At 38.7% G+C, this 20585-nt stretch overlaps 1 pseudogene; it reads left to right on the top strand.

Moving 5' to 3' along the window:
* The first annotated feature begins 10185 nt into the window (after window positions 1–10185).
* Window positions 10186–19457, top strand: LOC131298550 (protein FAR1-RELATED SEQUENCE 4-like; annotated as a pseudogene).
* The last annotated feature ends 1128 nt before the right edge of the window (window positions 19458–20585 follow it).

Here is a 20585-nt window from a genome sequence, read left to right on the forward strand (position 1 = left end):
AGCCTCTGGTACGTTGTCCCTGCATTTCTTAGTCCAAAGGGCATGATGCTATAACAGTACAACCCTCGTGGTGTAATGAAGGAAGTCTTCTCCCGATCAAGCCCAAACATGGCAATCTGATGATATCCTCGATATGCATTGAGAAAACTCATCCGTTCGTACCCAGCAATTGCGTCAACCAACTGGTATATCCTTGGAATATGGAAGCTATCCTTTGGACATGATTTGTTTAGGTCCGTGAAATCTACACAGACACGCCACTTCCCATTCTTCTTTTTTACAACCACAATGTTTGATAGCCACTCCGGATAGTAAGCCTCTCGTATTGCTTTGGCCTCCAACAAACGGTCTACCTCTTCGATCACAGCACCAACATGTTGCGCGGCTGCCCTTCTCTTCTTCTGAATCACAGGCTTATATTGAGGATCTACATTTAAGTGGTGGCAGATCACATCTGCATCTACTCCGGGCATCTCCTTTGGTACCCATGCAAACACATCAACATGTTCTTTTAAGAAATCCACCAATTCGGCTTCTTTTGTTGTTGGCAATGATTCCACAACTAAAAAATACCTTTTAGGATCAGTCTTGTTGATCTGTATTTTCTTTAGGCCTTCTATTACTTTTTTTACTGGGTTTTTTCCGACGTACTCGATAGTCGGTTGATCCAGCATTTCTACTGTATGAATATGATAGGCCTTTGGGATTTTTTTGATGATGGAAATCAGGCACTATTGTGCTACCTTCTGATTACCCTTGATCTTTTCAACCCCATTAGATCCTAGAAATTTTACCATCTGGTAGTAAATAGAGGAAACAACCCTCATCTTATATAACCAGGTCCTACATATAATCGCATTATAGGAGGATGAAATATCGACAACCAGAAAATCAGTCATCAAAACTACTGATCCTGCTCGAACATGCAATGTTACCTTCCCAAGAGGCCACACTGCTCCTGCACCAAACCCTACTAAGGGTGTTGTTGATTGCTCTAGGTTTGCCTGGGTCAATCCCAATTTCTTAAATGTATCATAGTACAATGCCTCTGTGCAACTCCGTGAGTCCACCAAAATTCTTTCAATGCCATACTCCTCAATTCGTAGGGTAATGACTAAAGCATCGATATGAGGAAGTTGGACTTCCCCCAAATCTTCATCTGTAAAGACTATGCCTTCGTTGCACATGTCACTTTCTTGTCCCCTTTTGCTTCCCAACCACATAACGTGCTGGTCGTGTTTGATTTGCCTTTGGAGCAATCTCACCTCATTTCTCGTATAAGGTGTAGCCAATCCATGTATCATATGGATCACACCTTTTGGATTCTATTCGTAATCCATCTCCATGGCTTTCCCTTTATCATTAGGATCTTCCTAGATAAATTCTTTGAGGTAACCTCGAGAGACTAGATCATCGAGGTGCCTCTTGAACATCTCACAGTCTTCAGTCATATGACCCCAATCCTTGTGGTAGCTGCAATGCTGACTCGTAGCCCGCTTTGCATCTTTATCTCCTCCCAAACTTGGGGGCCATTTGAAGTAAGGCTGATCTTTATTCGATAAAGAATCCTATAGATTGGTTCCTTCCAAACCGTATTTATTGAAAAAAAAGACTTAGGATCAGGTGCTTGATTTTCTTTGTACGGCTTTTTTTTAACCTGCACGTACTCTTTCCTTTCCCTATAGGTCTTGGGCTCTGGTTTATCTACTTTCTTTGCTGGTATCTTAGGCTATTCGGCGACAGCCTTGCCATCTTCTCGGAGTATATCATCTTCCATTCTGGCATGTTGCTCAATTCGCTCCATTAGCTTAGCAGTGTTGCTACCGGGTGCATATTCAATGACCGGCGTAGCTCTCCCCGAACAGTTAAGCCAGTTTTGAAAGTAGCAATTGTAACACCCGTTCCGAGCATGCACATGCATCGCATATGACATTTAATTTTATGTTGCATAGGTCATGCTAATTGTTACACGTGTTATGTTATCATTCGCATATCATTCATAAATTGTTTAGCGATACATGATTAAGTTTGAGGGTTTAATTAAGTTAATTAAAAGTGATTGACTTGGTTGGTGGAATGAAGGGTGGAGATGAGTTATGACACATTTAAACCTATACACCCAACCTCATGGGATAATTCTTCCCTAATAAACCTAGCTTCTACGGTATTCTACACCATTCCACACCCCTCCACCGTTTCCTTTGTATCACGTAGAGAGAGAGAGAGAGAGAGAGAGAGAGAGAGAGAGAGAGAGAGAGAGAGAGAAGAAGAAGAAGAAGAAGAAGAAGAAGAAGAAGAGGAGGAGGAATTGGGAAAAATCTAATTGAAGGTAAACCCTATTTTATACCAAATCTATGTTTTGGGTTTTGATCAAACATGTATATACCTGCATATTCTTGTAGTTTAAATCCTAATTGGTTCATAAGAGAATGGATTTTAACCTAGCAAATTCGTCCATCTTTGGGACATGTCTCAATTAGAGCTTGAACATAATTGAATCTGTCCTGTTCTTAGCAAATTTTTCTCACAGACTTTCCGACCTTTTAATTTTCTGAAGTTTTTACTGGAGATGGATATGCATGTCTAGTTTGTTGGGTAAAATTTTCAGAATTTATTTCGAAGAGAGGAAAAAGTTAAAAATCGCGCACCGAACTGCTGCTGTGAATTCGTATTGCTGACTGCACTGACACAAGTTGAGAAAACAGTCATATCTCCTAGCTCGAGACTCGAAATCACATTCCGCTTGCTTTGCTGAAAACTAGACTCGTAGAGCTTTCCAACGATGCAACCCATGTGCTTTGGTTATGCCTGAGCAATAACAGATTTGCTGTTAAAGTTGACTCAAAATCTGTCTCTGCACCAGTTTTAGTATTTGTTAAGTTATAATCGCGAGGCCGTAGTAAGGTTACCCAAACTCCGTTTTTTATGAATGACCTGTCGATTTGAAGAGGAAGAAGTTAACTTTTCAACGGTTTAAGTGAAATTCTTAGAATTCATGATTATGTATTGGATATGGTCAGAACCGTACACGTTGGCCATTGATTAAGCCTTATTCTTGGGAATTCTTGTATCAAATCTCATTGAATCATCTTTTGAGCATTGAAGAACATCACCCATCATTTTTATTGCATTGGTCTCATGCAGTATCATACTAGGGTTGGAGATTAAAAAGAAGATCATATGCTAGACTTATTGACGCATTTTACTTGCATTTTATCATGAGTTAGAGTATGAAATATATTAAGTATAGTGTCATTTATATTCTAGGATCGGGGGACGAGTCTCCACCTCAAAGTTGAGAAGGGGGCCTTTCGCTTTTGTCTTTTGGATCTCTAAGGTGAGTGTGCTATTTCATTGAAGTGGCTAGCTAAAAATAAACTTATCATTTTTTTGCAAATGTTGGAAATTTTGACGGTAGTGATATGGATCAAGTTGCTTGAAACATGATTTATTTCAAGAGCATGCCATAGCTGTATTGTTGGTTGGAATTGTTTTCTTCTTGATGTACATAAGAAGGGTATAAATTGTCTGTTTGTTGTACACAAACAGGGTATAAATTGTTGGAAGTACCCTATTCACAGGGTCACGGTACCGTCATAGCTCCTGGTTGCGAGGGAAGCAACCCTATGGTTTCTTGAAATATTGTGCTTATTTAATGGTTTGTGAAAAATAACTTGTTTCTTGCTAAATATGGTTAGAAGCATTACTCGATCCATGTTTGCTCGTGTAAATTGTTTTATGCTTTTTGCTTGAATGAAGTAGTAACACTCACAATCCTTCCAAGTAACTGAAGTAGAGTTTGGGTCCACTACTGGTCGGACAGGCTGTAGGAGTGGAGGTGAGGGGCAACTTGGTGTCCTTCTGGCGTAGGACATTTTATGATACAAATTTTTGGGGAGTTGTAGCTCTTGTGAATGTGAACTCATCTAGTAAAGTTCTCTTGTAAATTTTATTTTGGAAGCCGGTTGTAATATACTTAGTCGATATTGTCTTGCGTTTATAGAATGAATTTCATTAAGGTTGATATTAAGCTTTCATTAAGACCGATTATGTTAATCCTTCTAGAGCGGGTCGTTATAGCAATCGCATACTCTTCACTACAACTTTCAATCTCGTTGAAAGTCTCCCAGTACTTCTTAGCATAGTCCCTGATCGGCTCACTCTCCGTCTGCTTCATTGTGGAAAGGCTTTCAAACGTCTTTGGGGCTCTCTTGCTTGTCAAGAACCGAGTAGTGAATTCCTTGGCCAATTGTCTCCATCCACGTATGGAGTGCGGTCCCAATTTATGGAACCAAGATAAAGCCACCTTCCCAAGACTTGATGGGAACATCTTGCACATAATTGAATCATCCCCGTCGTGCATGAACATTGCCTGCTTGTAGTGCTGTATGTGCGCCATGGGATCTGTATTTGTTTTATAGAGGATGAACGTACCGTACTTCACCCTGCTCGACAGCCTTGCCTCCTGTAACTTCCTTGCAAAGGGGGACGATGTTATATGGTTGAGAGCCTTCCGTGCTGCTTCTCGTGCAGACATGGTCCCCTCCTCACATTCTTTCGTCTTGTTGGGAGCATTCTTTTCCCAATCTGAATCAAGTCTCTCGTACTTGTCTTTGTGGTATTTCCTGGTTCCTTCGTCCTCTGGGGTGGAGCTTCGGTTCCTGCTCCTTCGTTTTAGTGAAGAAGCCCTTTGTCGCTTTGGTGTTTGGCTTTTACTTCTGCTCCTTCTTTTTCGTGGAGAAGCCCTATTCCATCTAGGAGTAGGACTCCTGCTCATTCTTCTTCGTGAAGGAGCCTTTTTGTACTCCACCATGGCATTCTTGTCTCCCCTGGAATTTCTTCATGAAAGTCCTGAGTCCTCAGGATGCTCTTGAATCCGTTCTAACTTTCGAATCTCATGTTCCTATCTCTTGATCAAATGAGCGTATTCCTCAATTTCCTATCTCTTTTTATCGAGAATATTTTCACTGTTGTGTACGCTTCTTGAGTGTTCAACTGACTTCCCTCCACGGTGGGATTTACTCCTCCATGTGGACTCTGTGGCCGTCCTACCCTCCCTATTCTTGGAGCTATCCAGGACGATCAAGGGGTTGCCCTTGCTTGTCGCCTTTTTCTCATGTCTGCCTTCAGGCTTTCTCGGAGCCTCTAGAAGGGACTTGTCTCCTCCCCCTCCCAGTAGGTTCTTTGGGTCGAGTGGCGTCAATGGATCTCCTTCCACTATGGTCGTTATTCAAAGGGAACTCTTTCATTTCCACAGACGGCGCCAATTGTAGGTGGACAAAAACAAAGGATGCTTTACGTAGCACAAGTTTGTAATGGCTATTCGTACCTCTTCACCAGAACCCTAGCTCTGCGTCGGAAGCCTAATCTGCAAAACAGACAATGGGTGAGCACACCTTTGCCTCTCGTGGCAAAGGTCCTCTGATGCCTAAGTTAGTATCACGTACTGGTATAAACCCTAATTATCAGTAGGAGAATTGTAAGAATGTAATGTATTGCATACATTTTGCCTCTAGGTTTACCTTATATTTATAGATTCACAGATACTTGTTGCCCAAGTATCCATGTCGCCCTAGGTTTCCTACCTCGTTTAGGAAACCCAGAATTTCTTGGATTCTCGTTCTCTTATCTATTTACTGCTTTAGTCCTTTTAGGACTCATTTCCATGACTGGCCGAACATCCCATTACCATTGGGCATCTTCCCTAGATCCTATATTCTTGGGATTTTATTCCCACGGGACACCACTATTCTGGAACCTTCTGGAATTTTCCTACCCCCTTATCACTTAAAGCTATCTTTCTTTAGAGTTCTTCCTCTGTTCGGCTGTCCTTTTTGCCGAACAAACTACCTGGACCAATGACTACATATGTCACTGGACCTCTGTTGTTGACTTGGATTACTGACTTCTCATGTCTTTAGTCCCCTTTGCCGAATACTGCCCTCATCGGTAGTATGGCCTGTCTCATCTACCACATGCTCCTATATACCACGTGTTCGGCCACTAATTGTGCCTATTCGGGAATACCTACCTACAAATATGTCACATTTAATTCAAAAAATAAGTATTTATTTTAGTTAGTAGAACACACCCAGAGTTACACATGTACATGATGTGAAAGTTTCCTTGGTCAATTTCTTCTCTTATTCTCCCCATGTCCCCTGCAATTATTTGTAGTAAATTTTATATAATTTGTTTGGTATACTTTATATCCATTTGCCGTTGATTTGGAATCTATGCCTATTGCCTACACTTCACCAAAATTAGTTACTGCTATTCACAAGAGAGTGAGCTAATTTGAATGCCTTTCTACCTGTTGTGATGTTGTGATGCCATTGTGCCGTTGATTCTTTTAATCTACGTATTATCCAATTCAAAGCTTAAATTCGTTAAATTTATACGAAAATTCTAGATAAATTAATTTCTTTTTTCCAATCCGTCTTTAGGCCACTTGAAACAATATTTTCTGATTCCGTTGCTGCGCACAAGTCACGATGCTTGACGATTTCCTAGTCCTAAATTAATGGGTTGCCCCAAGCGTAGGGCGGAGACCGACGTAACACAATATCCGGTAAGACCGGAGTCGAATCCACAAAGACGGTGATGTGTGCTGACTAAAAACTCGGGTTGTTACTAATTTAACGGGCTCTTAGGTAGCCACCCTTTGTCATTTTGAATGAGATTTAACTAAACTTACGAAATAATTATTCTTTTCAAATAATTAAAATGGGATACGGTCGTAGAGTTCATAGCACTCGTAACCAGTCCGGATTAACCTGCTCCATTCGATGTTCTTAAAAACGTTCAATTTTAGACTGAAAAAGATACCCCGTAAGATGTGAAACCTTAGGGTTGCCGTTTACCCATGCACAGCGGATAATGAGTTTTCGACCCCCATTCTTCCATTCACATGGGCTCCGACAATACCCGGGTTCGTTTGCGGGAAGTATTTTTCCAATTTAAAATTGTCTTTTTCATTGTTTGAGAATAAGAGCAGTGTCCGAACTGGTCATGGTGTGCTAATCACCCTGCCACCCTATCTATACAACTACTCACTCATTATTAAGCAGGAAATAAAAGAAACCCTAACTTGAAACAAGCTTCTATAACTGGATACAGAAAATAAACAAGAGATCCAAACCAAACAAAAACAAACGTACAACTTTTATTAAGAACAAAAATTAAAACGAGTTACCTCAGTGTGAGTAATTAAAGAAAGCTTCAATTAACTGGAAAGGAAAAGAAACTCGGAACAAAATTGGCTGTCGTTCTTTGTTGTGCGTGCGAATCCAAAAAGATATCACAGCGTCTTGTTCTCTGTAGCTCTTGGTCTCGGTCTCGGCTTTTTTTCCGTTTCGCGTGATCTTCTGACGGCAGCCTCATTCTCCTCTTTTATAAGCTGTTGCCTCCCAATCACAAAAACCCTATTGGCCCGAGTTATTACTCCAAGTCTCAGTCGTGTACTTCCAATTTTACCCCATTTGTTGAAACCCTGGGCCCCATTCTTAGTTGCAATAATTAAGGCTGCAAACGAGCCGAGCCGAGCCGAGTTTTAGAGTGTTCGAGCTCGGCTCGCCAAAAATTTAGTTGGCTCGAGCTCGGCTCGAGCTCGTGACGAGCTGCAGGACTCGAGCTCGAGCTCGGCTCGAGAAGTATTTACAGAGCTCGAGCTCGGCGAGCTCGGCTCGTTTATGAAACAAATATATATAAATATATATATATATATATATATATATAATATAGTTGAGCTCGCGAGCCAATTCGAGCCGAGTTTCGACTAGCTCGAGCTCGGTTCGTTTACGAAACGAGCCCAGGACTCGAGCTCGAACTCGTTCGTTTGTGTCTTGAATCGAGCCGAGCCGAGCCGTTATCGAACCGCTCGCGAGCGGCTCGGATCGTTTACAGCCCTAGCAATAATAAACAATTATGAGGCCCACTTAGAATACAAAAGTCCAAGTCCAATTGTGTTGCTACCCACTCATTTCCAATATCACGTGATAGCAGCACCGAAGGAGAAAAATCGTGAGTCGCCATCCGTGTTTCTTTTAATTCGATAAGCAGCTACGCATAGCACATTATAATATCAAAACCTTCAAATACCTACAACACAAAAATTAAGCAATAAAACACCAAGTAATAAAATAAATAGACTTAACAATGATAAATTAGGAGGCGCTAATGTGAACATTTATGCGCTTATCACACCCCCCAACTTATATTTTGCTAGTCCCAAGCAAAGAAAATAAAATGCAATTAAAGAAAATAAATTAAAACCGATAGTTCTTTTAAACCCCCAGGCGGCCCCGGTAGGACAAGTAAAGTCTCGTGAGGGTTTTCAGCAGTGATCACCCACAAAACACATTGAACCTTTTCACATGGAATCCAAAACTTGTCATACAACTCATTGGTCCATCAAGCAAAGAATGCGCAGCTACCACAAAGATATAAGACGGCGCAAATAGTTCTAAACGCTATCAAGTCAAAAAATAAACCATGGCACCTAGGCTTAGCATGTGTGTGTGACATGGGCCTCAACCAAAAGTGTCCAATAACTAACCGCTCTCTTCGGACCGAGTCTTGACTTCAATTCTCACTGTGTCTTGCACTCACAAATAAAATCACTCGAAACAAAGTGCATAGTATGAACTCTCAAGTGTGCAGTTTGAAATTATATAAATGAAATCAAAACACTCGCACACTATGACACGAAGAGAACACTTTATATAGTGGTCACACAGTCTCAAGAACAAACTACAAAGCATTGGAACTCTATCTCACATCTTTCAATCCACTGCCCATCACCCAAGAATCAAATAGGACTTTAATTTCGGTTGTAATGTGGGGTAAGGAAAAATATTTTAAGGTTAGGGTAAAACATTACGTGTCCGAGAATAGGCAAAAACTTAAGGCTAGTTTAATAATGTGCGCCCAATTTTTTTTCACTTTTCAACCCCACCTTATCTCTCCTTCTAACCTTCCAACATTTTTCAACCATAAAGCACGATTCCTTTTTTTTCAAACATACTGGTGTCCCTTTCTTCTTCTTTTCTTTTGTATTGTTGTGTTTTTTTTTTTTAAGGGGCACCACCAATTCAAGTACAAAAGTTCACAGTTCATCCAAAAATTACACCTTTTTACTTTTTCCTTTCTCTAAACAATATGGAAGGTGGAGCTAACCAAGAAAAGTCTAAATATATAAGGCTCAAAGTGGCTCACAAGGGAAAAATGGAAAAACAAAGGAACGAACCGGCTCGAGTATCAAGAAAATGCGTATAATCCTCTATCAGGGGTGTAACATCCATGTGACTAACCAAAATCCATGAGATATTGTTATGCATTAAAGTTCCAACACTCAACAATAAAAAATAATGAGACCACAACAAATAGACTCTTTTCATGACAAACTAAGAGTTAAAGAGACACCACTCCAACAAAAGATAGGGCACAAAAGCTCACTAAGACATAAGTCTCCACTAATCTAGCCATCAAGATTGGTCAAGTCACGGCTCACAAGTGTTCAAGGCCCAAACAAGCGTGACGTGCAATAGTGTTATACAAGAGTGCCATGATCAACTTCTTAAGCCAAGCTAGCAAGTAGAACTACCAAGCAAAAAAATAGATATCATTATAGTAGGCAATACACCTCAACTCAATTATCCAACAAGTGTCAAATCGTATGCAAAAAGGGTCTCACTATGTTTTAGGTTTTTCAAAATTTCCATTTTTTTTTTTTTTTGGATTTTTAAGACTCTCAGTGTGAAAAACTTACCAAAATAATTCCTCCCCCGAACTTGAACCATTCGATGTCCTCATTGAATGCAAAAGAATAAAAATATAGGACATAAAAGAAAAAGAAGAGAAATGTATCAACTCAGAATGGAGAACTACGCAAGAAATAAGATAGTGGGAAGAAGACCCCCCAATTTGAACGAAAGCATCCTACAATGTTAGTTCTCACAACAAAAAGAAACAAATAATAACTAACCTAAAAATAATAATAATAAATAAATAAAAACAAAAACAAAAACAAAAGCAAAAGCAAAAACAAAAAAAAAAAAACTATACATAAAGGTAATGTTATTCACTCCCATCATGAAAAATCCAAACATTTATGACACTATGAAGCGCAACAAATAGTAACATCTCACCCCACTTCAAGTACTCCGTCAAAAATTGTACGCGACCATGCCACAAAAACAAATACTTAGAATATCTCAATTGCCTTTGTCGCGTTTGGATTTTAAATTCCACCAGTTGCGTATTCCGAACCAAAGTAACTTTCAAGTTGTTAATGAGTGTCAGAAAAAATTGATGGTAAACCATATTAAAATTATCAACACCAAGAAAGTCAATTTGTTCTAATGTGATAATCTCTGGTAATGGTGGAGACTCAGTAGACAGGGTGGCACCATCTAAATCCAAGAGTATTTGATTATTCAGTGCAACTATTGGTAATGACTCCTCAAAAAGGATATAGCCTTCACTAATGACAAACGGCTCTATTTCCTCTTTTTCCTCCCCATCAGAATTGTTATCCTTAGGAAGTGACTCTATTTCCTCTCTTTTTTTCCTCGCATCAGAATTGGTATTCCTTAGGGAGCGGCTCTATTTCCTCTTTTTCCCTCCCATCAGAATTGGTATCCTCAGAACTTTCAGTCAACTCACAAAATTGGAGCTTTTGGGTTAATTCATCTAGGTAATCCCATGCCTCTTCAACGTTTTTATCTAGGAATTCATAAGTGGACCTAAAATCCACCTGGCATGGCTTAGGATTTAAACTACGGCAAAAGATAGCCAGAAGACTGCCAAGTTCACAATTAAAACTCGACTAAGAGAATATGACAAATTTAAATCGCTCCCAACACTATGACAAAGACTCATCATCTTATTGAGAGAAATCTGATAGTTCTTGTAAAAGCATATAAGTCTCATATGAGGGATTGAAAGTTTTGAAAAACTGTATTACAATCTCACTCCATGTCAATTTTGGACTCAAAAAATTAAACCAATCAAGAGCACTATCACGCAAAGATGCTGGGAATACATGTAAAAGAGTCACTTCATCGCTGGCAAAAGCTTTCTCAAGGTCATGAATATGTGAAAAAAGATTTTCTGAGGCCAAACCATAAAATCTAGGAAGTGACACTGAACAATCAAATTGGTTTGCATACCCTCCATACCACCTTGCAAAATGGGCCTTTTTTTTTTCTTTTCAACGATTATAAAAAATAAAAAATAAAGAACTAAAAAGAAAACAAATAAAAAAAATAACTACCCGAATTCTTAACACACGTTACCGTCTCCGGCAACGGCGCCAAAAATGCTTGACGATTTCCTAATCCTAAATTAATTGGTTGTCCCAAGCGTAGGGCGGAGACCAACGTAGCACAATGTCCGGTAAGACCGGAGTCGAATCCACAAAGACGGTGATGTGTGCTGACTAAAAATTCGGGTTGTTACTAATTTAACGGGCTCTTAGGTAGCCACCCCTTGTCGTTTTGAATGAGATTTAACTAAACTTACGAAATAATTATTCTTTTCAAATAATTAAAATGAGATACAGTCGTAGAGTTCATAGCACTCGTAACCAGTCCGGATTAACCTACTTCATTCGATATTCTTATAAACGTTCAATTTTAGACTGAAAAAGATACCCCGCAAGATGCGAAACCTTAGGGTTGCTGTTTACCCGTGCGCAGCGGATAATGAGTTTTGGACCCTCATTCTCCCGTTCATATGAGCTCCGACAATGCCTGGGTTCGTCTGCGGGAAGTATTTTTCCAATTTAAAATTTTCTTTTTCATTGTTTGAGAATAAGAGCAATGTCCGAACTGGCCACGGTGTGCTAATTACCCTGCGACCCTATCTATACGACTACTCACTCATTATTAAGCAGGAAATAAAAGAAATCCTAACTTGAAACATGCTTCTATAACTGGATACGAAAAATAAATAAGAGATCCAAACCAAACAAAAACAAACGTACAACTTTTATTAAGAACAAAAATTAAAACGAGTTACCTCAGTGCGAATAATTAAAAAAAGCTTCAATTAACTGGAAAGGAAAAGAAACTCAGAACAAAATTGGCTGCCGTTCTTTGTTGTGCGTGCGAATCCAAGAAGATATCACAGTGCCAGATAGAGAGAGAAATATTGAAAGTAGAAAAAATTTAGGAGGAATTTCTTGAAAAATTCTTTTTAAGTTGCAAAGAGAACAAAGCATTATTCTCTGTAGCTCTCGGTCTCGGTCTCGGTCTCGGCATTTTTTCCGTTTCGCGTGATCTTCTGACGGCAGCCTCGTTCTCCTCTTTTATAAGCTGTTGCCTCCCAATCACAAAAACCCTATTGGCCCCAGTTATTACTCCAAGTCTCAGCCGTGTACTTCCAATTTTACTCCATTTATTGAAACCCTGGGCCCCATTCTTAGTTGCCATAATAAACAATTATGAGGCCCACTTAGAATACAAAAGTCCAAGTCCAATTGTGTTGCTACCCATTCATTTCCAATATCACGTGACACCAGCACCAAAGGAGAAAAATCGTGAGTCGCCATCCATGTTTCTATTAATTCGGTAAGCAGCTACGCAGAGCACATTAAAATATCAAAATCTTCAAATAACTACAACATAAAAATTAAATAATAAAACACCAAGTAATAAAATAAATAGACTTAACAATGATAAATTAGGAGGCGCTAATATGAACATTATACGTTTATCACACAACCAGATGGTGATCACCATTAATAAGAGCATCTCTAGTGGTTTGGTTAAAAATTGTGTCTTATCTATACTACTTCTTTTAAAAGCACGAAGATGTTTTCTACTTTTTGCTTTCCTAAAAAATGTCCCAACCAGTTTCTATGAATCCCAACTCTATCCCACGCCCCTTACCCACGCCTCCATAACTGGCACACCCGTTCTTTTAAAACACCAAACGGTCATCTGCATTAGTCTACCAACCATCACGTCCCCCCGCATGACTAAAAGTAATTAACACCTATTCTTGACGGGAGTTTCCTCTTCCTTCTGTTCCAAAATTTCTAACGTGGTGGGACTTCTCTCAGGCCAACTGTACGTGGGCCTATTGTACGTTCTCCTTCAATTAATTGGATTCTATTCTCCTGGTGCGTGCCGCTTTTCAAGTAGAGAAGAGAGATTAATTAGCAGAGAAGAAAATGTGGAGATCAAAGATATTGGAGTGAAGTCCCACTCCAACTTTATTTGTGTAAGCACTCTTCAAAAAGTCTCATTGGTTGACGCCAATATCATTGCTCTTCCAACTCCTCTGCAATAGTCTATGTCCCCATTAATTTGGTGGTAAGGATCTGATTTTTCCCAACATAATTAACGTTGTCCATATAATTTATAGTATAATTCTTCTTTTATATCGATCATTAATGACCTCGTTTTCTTCTCTTTTTTATTTGGTGCTTTCTGAAATCGAATCTAATTAATGAAATGATTAAACCTTTTTAATTCTGCATCTGTGTGTATTTTTATATCCATATTCCATCATGAGTACTTTTGATATTTACATACCCCTTTGAAAGTGTTTGAGACAACAAGTGGATAGAGATGCACATGCATGCGGGTTGTGTGTGTTATTTTTTGTGCCTAAGGAAATAAGCACAAAAGAACAAGATGTACATGGTACAATTGGTACAAGGGAATTCGGCAAAGCACATGGAGGAGTAAAATTATTTATTAATTTGGGAGTCTTTGAAAAGTAATGTGGACTACTTCTTGAAAGCATGAAACACGTACCGGAAGGATGTGCATATCGTGTCACAATTTGTTAGAATTGTGGCTCATATGTTGAGTATGAAAAGATACAAAAGAGTTCTAGAAATAAGCCAGTTGCCGGAATGGAGCGGACGATCCCTCAGATGATTCCTAATGTGAGGTAAAATAATACTCACCACAAAATATTTTCTCATTTTACATCACATGAAGGATCCTCCTATGAGAGAATCTTAATTCTACTTATTCTGCCTCATATTAAAGAAAATGTCTACCTTGCAATGAAGGAAGGAAGAAAGATGATCATTCTCAAGAGTTTAAGCTTCAATAGAAAATAATACTAATAATTACATGTTTTATTGACTGTCATTATTACATAACTTGACATTGCTTTCACGTGCACCGCACGTGCATTATTACTAGTATGACATAAAGTGTATAAAGTGAGTCTCATTTATTATTTGTTAAGAGTGTATAAATTTAAAAAATGAATGTGTGTTGTAGTGGTCTAATTAAAATGTGTGGTAGTGTGAGTTTATATATATATGCGCGCACATGTGGACCCCATCATCTTCCCTCTCATCCCTCCCTTTCGCTCTCTTCTCTCTTGGCATGCAACAAGATGATAGCGACATCTCCTGCAAAAGGTTATCACATGTAGCCCTCTCTCTCCTCTTCTCTCTTGTTTCTCTCTCTTCTCTTTGTATTGGTAGTAGGTTTGTAACAGTTAACCACACAGTTAGTAATCGTTTAAGTTAGCAAATTATTAACAATTCCACTAGGGAGCCCAAACTAGTAGGTATCTGGGTGTTCGGATAAATAAGTCACTTTGATTTATTTTTTTATTTTTATTTAAATTTTTTTCGTATCACTTGGCTTATTATCATTTTTTTGGGGATTATTGCATCCTCACGTCAAGAGGAATTTAAAAAGTAAAAAAATTTAACAGAAATCCAATTTTTTTTGAATAAAGACGAAAAAAAATCAATAAGCTAATTTTTTCGTCTTTATTCAAAAAAAATTGAATTTCGGTCAATTTTTTACTTCTTAGATTTCTCTTGTCGTGAGGATGCAAGAATCTTAAAAAAAATGACAATAAGCCAAATTATACGAAAAAAATTTGAATAAGAACAAAAAATAAGCCACTGTGGCTTATTTGTCCGAACGGGCTAGTTAACTAAGGCCCCGTTTCAGAAATCTTCTTAAAAAATAAACAGCTTATTTCATATTTTCAAAATAAAAAATAATATAAATGAAAAATAATTTTTTAATTTTTTTTGCACCGTATAAAAGATCTTGATGAGATCTATCAAACAAGATCAATATTGGTAGGAAAATTATTTGCGTAAATATATTATTTTTTAGCTTGAAATTGCCTTCTTAAAAAATAAGAACTTATTTAAAGTTGCGGAACATAGCCTAACTGCCTAAGTCAGAAAAATCTGACCCTAATAATGGGTTAACATCGCTCTCCGTACAGATGTTCTAACTAAGTTGTCCTGGTCCTTTTATTTTTTTTGTAACGATGCTAAGTGGTACTCCTGGTTCTTTCTTTTTTTTAACGGCGCTAAGTGGTCCCCGTTCTTTTTTTTTTTTATAACCACGCTAAGTGGTACCCGTTCTTTTTTCGGGAATGCTAGGTACACTACAAGATTCACAACACCATCCACTACACGCCCCAAAACGACGTCGTTTTGGGGCATTCCTTAAAAAAAAAAAAAAAAAAAAAAAAATCTGAAATCTCAAAATCAGATTTCGTTGCCCCGTTTCCCCCCAATTCCCAAACCTATTGTTCTACAGAGGAGAGAGAGAGAGGAAGAGGGAGAGAGAACTGAGAATCACCACAGCCCGCCACCGCCAACCACCACCCACCACCGGACCCTCCTTGTCCACCTCTGGCGACACCATTCCCGGCAAGAGAGAGGCCCAGAAAAATTCAAAATCGTTGGATTTTCACGACCACCAGTGTGTACTAAGGTCAGTCAGTCTCTTTCTCTTTCTCTCTTTCACACATACACGGTGCTCACTCTCTATCTTTCTCTTGCTGGATTGGAGATTTTTTGAAAAACATTAGGGTTCCAAACAGATTAAGTAAAGGATATGCCTAGGCTATTTTTGCATTCCTGTTAATTTCAGCAATCATGGATGTTGCCGATCTCGAACGAAAGCACGTAAATATGGTGTTTTTGTGCTATTGTGCTTTTAGTTTCTGTAATAATTGTATTTTCATTGTACAACTTAGATGATCATGTATTGGGGCACCACTAGTCCTACCTTTTTTGGAAGAAAAAAAATGAATGTTTGGTAGTTGTAAGTTCTACAGTTGGCTGGTGCCCATGTTCCAGCAAAGATTCATTAAAGCAGATAAAGTGTTAAATGATCCATTATTGAGCTTTTGCCAACCGTGATTTGTTGAATTTTGTCCAATACGTAATTTGTTACGATATCATTGCTGGAGTTTTGTTAACATTTGCTTCAAAAGTTGGTGTTAATTAGTTAATTTTTGTACTTGTATTGCTGTATTTTTTTCCTAAACCTATTGGTTTCTGTAATTGACATACAAAGCAAGATGCTTTAGATGTGCTTTTAATTATTAGACATGCATTATCTGGTAATTTGTTTCCTTTGTTTCTGAACCAGGATGTCGCCGGAGTCTGTTCCGTTGGCAATGCCTCCAAACAATGATTGTGGAGAACAAAAAGAGGTGTGGAGTGGAGACATTGAGCATGAAGAAGAGGTATGGAGTGGTCCTTCAAGCAAAGAGTATGATGAGATAGAAACTACTAAGGATGAGAATGAGAAAATAGAAAATTGTGAAGATAAAGTTGAAGAACCGAAAGAAGGAATGGCATTTGACACATCGGAGGATGCATATCGTTATTACTTAAGATATGCTAGAGAAAAAGGATTTGCTATTGCGAAAAGATCATCAAGAAAGGGAAGTGATGGAAAGTTGAGACATATAGGATTTGAATGTTGTCGTGCTGGAAAGGCAAGGGTGAGAACAAGCAACCCGGTCAAACCACGGCCACAGACAAAAATTGATTGTCCAGCTCACGTTACTGCTGGGATACACCCAGATGGAAAGTGGAGGTTAAACACTGTTGTTTTGAAGCACAATCATGAACAGAGTCCGGGAAAGGCAAGGTATTTCAAGTGCAATAGGGTACTGGATGAACATGTAAAAAGAAAGCTTGAATTGAATGATAAAGCCGAGATCCAAGTGTACAAGACTTATGACTCACTTCAGATTGAGGCGGGAGGTCCTGATAAGCTTCCATATCTTAAGAAAGATTTGCGAAATCATTTGGACAAACAACGACGTTTACGACTTGTGGAAGGAGATGCTGAAGCGATGCATCGTTATTTCATGAGAATGAAAGCTGACAATTCTGACTTCTTTTTTGCAATGGATTTGGATGAAAAGGGTCGACTAAGGAATGTATTTTGGGCTGATGCAAGGAGTAGGGCAGCTTGCAAGGAGTTCGGTGATGTTGTGACCTTTGACACAACATACTTGGTAAATAAGCATGACATGCCTTTTGCTCCATTTGTAGGCGTGAACCATCATGGTCAATCTATTTTATTGGGATGTGGGCTCATCTCTAATGAAGACACAGAGTCATTTGCGTGGTTATTTGAGACTTGGAGGACGTGCATGTGGGGTTGTGCTCCGAAAGCAATGATTACTGACCAGTGTATGGCCATGAAGAATGCTTTAGAAATTGTATTCCCTGACACCCGACATCGGTGGTGCATATGGCATATTATGAAAAAGTTGCCCGAAAAATTAAATGGGTGCAATGCCTATGAGAATATTAGTTCGTGTATGCGTAAGGCAGTATGGAATTCATTGACAATAGAACAATTTGAGGATGCTTGGGATGTGTTCATAAAAAAGTACGAGCTTCAAAGTAACCCATGGTTGTCAGGGTTGTATTTGGAGAGGAAACGATGGATTCCTGCTTATGTGAATGATTGCTTTTGGGCGGGAATGTCATCTACACAAAGAAGTGAGAGTATAAATTCTTATTTTGATGGTTACATTCATTCAAAAATGACCTTGAAACAATTTGTAGAGTAGTATGAAAATGCATTGGCGAATAAGGTGGAGAGTGAAAACCAAGAAGATGTGAAAAGTTGGCACACTTACATCCCGTTAGTAACTAAAAATGACTTGGAGAAACAATTTCAAAGTGTTTATACGCATGAGAAAGTTAGAGAGTTTCATGATGAATTTTTTGGGAGACTTGAGTGTTCTTGTAGTCTAAAAAAAGAAAGTGTGTCTGAATATGAGGTGAAAGAATGGGTTACATTTGGAGAAGGAAAAGAGAGAAAGAGATTTCAAGTGCCATTTATTGTTGATTTTAATTCAGAAACTAATGAAGCACATTGTAATTGTCGATTGTTTGAGTTCAGAGGAATGGTTTGTAGACATCAACTGACGGTGTGGTGTCAAATGGGAGTTGAAAGAGTGCCTGACAAGTATGTCTTCAAAAGATGGTGCAAAAATGTGAAGAGGGCACATACTAAAGTTCGGATCAGTTACGATAAATATTCAAAGTCAATTGAAGCGCATCGACATGATAACATGTGCAATCTATTCAATGAGGTTGTCGATTTAGCGGAATGTTCTCAAGAGAAGTATGACATGGTGATGACAAGGGTACGTGAGCTAAAACGAGAGTTGATGGAAGCTTCGGTCATTTGTGAAAGTAATGTGGTTTCACTTGGTGATGACGTGGGTACTCATATTGATCCTACTTCACTTGGAGATGGGGTTATAACGTCCAAACAGAGCACGAACATTCTTGACCCGGAAGGTCTTCGACGAAAAGGGAGACCGCCGTGCAAAAGGAAGAAAGGTGTTGTGGAAATAGCCGTTAAGAAGAAAAGAGAAACAAAAAAAAAGACATTGTCCAATGAAAAAGTCTCGGTAAAGTTCTTTATTATTTGTTGCTTACTAGTTAGTTTTTTTATTTAGACAACTTACTAGTTAATATTGACTTATCTATTCAATGCATGTGTAATAGTTATATTTGTTGCTAATTTCAGGAGGTTGAGAAGATTGCGGTTGGACATGAGTTCGGGACACAAGAGAGTGTTGTAAATGTACATATAAGGAACTTTATTTTTAATTGCACAATCTCCTGTTTCATGTAAAAGTTATTGATAATCGTTCTTTATTGTTGGGCAGGGTCACCCAAACTACATGGGGCATTCAATGTGGCCAAACATGATGCCCCATAACATGCAAGCAAATATGGCACAAGGCGGAACCATCTTCCCATTTTCTCCAACTCTTTGCCCAACCGGAACAAGCTTGAACCAATTTAGACCTTCTTTTCCAAGTTCACAAAGCTTCTTTAATGGTCAAGTTTGGAGAGGTCAACCAATTCTTGCGGGCAGCCAATCTTGGGGAGGACAATCAAGTTTTATGGAAGACCAAGGTCAATATTGGGGGGGACTACAACCAAATCTACTACAAACTCAAGGGCATGGATGTGAAGGACAACCAAGTTTCATTGATATGATGAATGCAGCGAATAATGATGAAGAGTAGTTCACTTGGTTGTTTTATGGAAATGATGAATATGTATTGTTATTTTGATTGGTCATGACATTGATGAATCTGTAATAGTATTAGCATTACGACTGCTTTGTTGAACCTGTGAATGTTGCAAGGTTGCAATGTGTTGGATTATATTGGATGAATGCAATGTGTTGGATTATATTGGATGAATGCAATGTGTTTGATTATATTGGATGAATGCAATGTATCGTATCCGTATCGCATCCGTATCCGTATTGTATCTTGAAAGATGTATTGTATTGTATCCGTATCCGTATCGTATCTTGAAAGATGTATTGTATCGTATCGGTATCCGTATTGTATCCGTTTTGTATCTTGAAAGATGTATTGTATCGTATCGGTATCCGTATCGTATCCGTATCCGTATCTTGAAAGATGTATCCGTATTGTATCCATATCCGTATCGTATCATGAAAGATATATTGTGTCGTATCTGTATTCGTATTTTCTGAAAAATTCGACAGAGTTTTCCTTGTTTTTAGTCTAGCCCGACGTCATAGCGTCTCAGTCAGCAGCAGTAGCAATAGAAAAAAGGGTAAAGACAACAGTTCGTGGCAAAACAGCATTCCCATTGTTTCAGAAATGTTCAAGGTAGATAGAACCTCTGAAGGAAAACAAAATTCAGGCTTGCCTTAAGAGCTTCCGGACAATAAATCATCAAGAAAACTTATGTAGAGAAGTTCCAAGAAGTTGACACCATAGTGATATTTGAATTTCATAATGTACCATTCATTATCTCAAAATATACCACTTTGAAACCAATACAGCAAAAAAAATGGAGTACAAACTTATATCTTTTTAAACAAGCCATGAAACATTGTCAAATTGGAGCAAAGGCCATGAGCCGAACATCGTCGTCGTCGTCTACCCTAAGCTATTTTACAAGCAAAATGAAAAAGAAAAATCCTAAAGTGTCGCTAATATCTCTTCTTGGCTGGACACTCCATACACCAAGCGGAACTTGATTTTGGAGTTGTGGAATTGCTTTGTGTTCTCCCTCTTGCATAGCACCATTTAAAGTGGTGTCACGGTACTCCTTGTTCTTGATCTTGCATGGTAGGATTCTTCTAAAAAATCTGAAAGTAGATCAACAAGTTATTAACACACCAAGAATATGCAAACCGTTCAACATCTAGCCAATTAATTGCCAACAATGTATCATCCTACCTAAAAAGAGGGTAAACCCTCACATTAGCATGCTCAAGACACATAGAACAAGGACTTGCAAACAATCAGACAAGAAAACAATC

This window comes from Rhododendron vialii, chromosome 8a (genome assembly GCF_030253575.1).
Source record: "Rhododendron vialii isolate Sample 1 chromosome 8a, ASM3025357v1".
Classification (NCBI taxonomy): domain Eukaryota; kingdom Viridiplantae; phylum Streptophyta; class Magnoliopsida; order Ericales; family Ericaceae; genus Rhododendron; species Rhododendron vialii.